This window comes from Plectropomus leopardus, chromosome 12, assembly GCF_026936395.1.
Source record: "Plectropomus leopardus strain MGB_pleo_1.0 chromosome 12, ASM2693639v1, whole genome shotgun sequence".
NCBI lineage: Eukaryota > Metazoa > Chordata > Actinopteri > Perciformes > Serranidae > Plectropomus > Plectropomus leopardus.
In genome coordinates, this window is record NC_142187.1 from 35,432,692 (window position 1) to 35,435,000 (window position 2,309).

The 2,309-nt window shown below is 42.1% G+C and overlaps 1 protein-coding gene across 1 annotated transcript in view; it reads right to left on the reverse strand.

The window, feature by feature from the left end:
* Positions 1-223: 223 nt before the first annotated feature.
* LOC121951355 (CYFIP-related Rac1 interactor B-like) overlaps positions 224-2,309 on the reverse strand; it is a 16,519-nt gene continuing 14,433 nt past the window's right edge. Inside the window, exon 11 of the mRNA XM_088085969.1 lies at positions 224-2,309. This exon is cut by the window's right edge and continues 89 nt beyond it. The gene's annotated coding sequence lies outside the window, so the exon portion shown is untranslated.

Genomic DNA, 2,309 nt, shown 5'->3' on the forward strand with positions numbered 1-2,309 from the left:
TCCGCGCTGCTCTTTCTACCCTTGGTTTTTTTTTCTCTTTTTAAAGGATTTTTGGACAGATTTGGTCAGCAGGCTGCGGGTCGGGTATCGCTGCATTTTACCTCATCATTAATCTCCATTATAATTTCTGATGTTTCCTGTCTCACAGCAGCAGATGATCATTAATTGCTGAATAAGTTTAGCTTCTGAAAAAGGCTGATGGAAATAAACTTCGAGAATCAGATTTTTCTTAAAAATGTAAAAACTTTATTTGGCCGACACACAAAAATCATTTCAAACAGTTAATGCCATACAATCCCTGACACGGCAGCGTTAACGTACACAGCAAAATCAAAAGCTCAAAAGGAAAGATTTCCAGTCATCAGTCCCACTGATCCGATCGGTCCAAACACGGAGAAAGCTCGGGTCCACATCAGTCTGAGGTCTCCCTCGTTTCAGTCCCGCTCCGTCTCCGTGCTTCGCCTTCTCTTCGCTGACGAACTGCTTTCAGTCTCCAGTTTATTCTGCTGATAACCACGTTAGCCGTCCACACGTCACAGCCAAAAAACCACCGCTCCTACCGAAGCATATCGTACCTGAACAGGTTTTTAGATCAACGTTGGAAATGGACTGCAAAAACCGAAATAAGGCGGTGTTTAACCCTCTGTGGTGCCGTGTTGCCTCCAGCACTCCTAATTTACGTCATTTACACTCATACGATACAGGTGCGTCTCAAAGAACGTAAATATTACGCAAAAGTTCAGTATGTTGTTGTTCAGCGTGTTTCAAGCGTTTTTCTGTTTTAATTTCATAATTATGACCTACAGTGAGAAAAATGTAAAAACGTACGCCAGAAATATATTTTTTGAGAATTTATTAAAATTTGGTTTACGAAGTCTGTTTTATGACAAACACACACACACACACACACACACACTTTTTCTTTTAACCATCTGGCATCACAGTGCGTACCATAGAGGGTTAAACCCGTTCTGAGGACAGCGTTTTCAAACCTCCAGCTAGTTTGAATAGTTTGCGATTGTCTCTGTTTTTCTCTTTTAATTTACCAACAACAAACTGGCTCCTGAGAGTTTCGACTCTTTTCCACCAAAGAATCCAGAAACAAGAAATGCACATCGAGAAACCAAGATCGTCTTCTGCGTGATTTTAGGGAAGAGAGAGACTTTCAAACCTCAGATGACACGAAGCTCTGGTCAAAGAGACATTAATTTAAAGCACGAAACGAAAAAGGAAACGCGTCAAAACTAAGAAAAGGATTCGGACTCAGGAAGTCTGAAGTTTGATGACTGAAGCAGAAACTCATCGAAAGTTCGTACATGTTTCGAGGGTTTTTGGATATTTTGGGGATTTTAGGATGTTTTAAGGATTTTCTGACATTTCTATGGTTTAAGGACATTTTAAGGATTTGAGACAGCTTTAGGATTTTAGGACGTTTCTAAAATTTTCCAACATTTCTGAGACTTTTAGATGTTTCTGTGATTTTAGGACATCAGTGTCTCAGCTGTGTCCTCTGTCGGGGGTGTGGGGGATCCTCCTCTGGCTCTTTTTTTGATTAACAAGCTCTATGTTGATGCTGTTTTATGTCTCTGAGACCTTACGGAGACTAAAAGGACAAAAACTGTTCACAGAGTCCATCACTTTGTTTTTACTGAGAATGAGAAAATGGTTGGGGGGCCACACGGCACCCTATCGGGCCCTAAGTATCGCTGCTGTTGGCTTCATCATTACTCGTAGAGCTGAATCGTAGCGACGTTTAGTTTAGATTCGCTGAGCTCGTGTTCGGTTTTTGGCGGTGACTGAGACTGAACGTAGACCTCGGCCGCAGAGACTTTTTCTGAGGTAGGAACTGCGGCTCGAGCAGATAAATCCGAACGTCGTTCTGAACGTTTCTGGGTTCTGTGAAAAGTTCTTGTGGTGGAAAAGATTGTGAAGCGATGCTGCGGCTTTTACCGAGCGGCAGCTCTCAGATCTGCGCTGCTCAAAGCCGCAAACCGTCACATCGGAGGTGCAGACGCACCGACGGCGAGCGTGTTTTTAATCAGCTGAAGGTCGAGATTTTCGGAACTTCGTGTCCGGATAAACTGATTTTGTCGTATATGTGACGTGACGCGATTTTTGCATCTTTTCTTGGATCCACCGACTAAAAAGCGTCTCTCTTTTTCTCTTTTTTATCAACAAACAGCATTTTCTTTTTTTCAAACGAGAGTAAAAAAACAACAATGGAGGTTAAAACAAAGACATGTTAGCTAAAGGTTCGTTTGTTCAGTAGTTCTTTTGAAATTTGGACCACAACACTTTCGTCTCCCTGC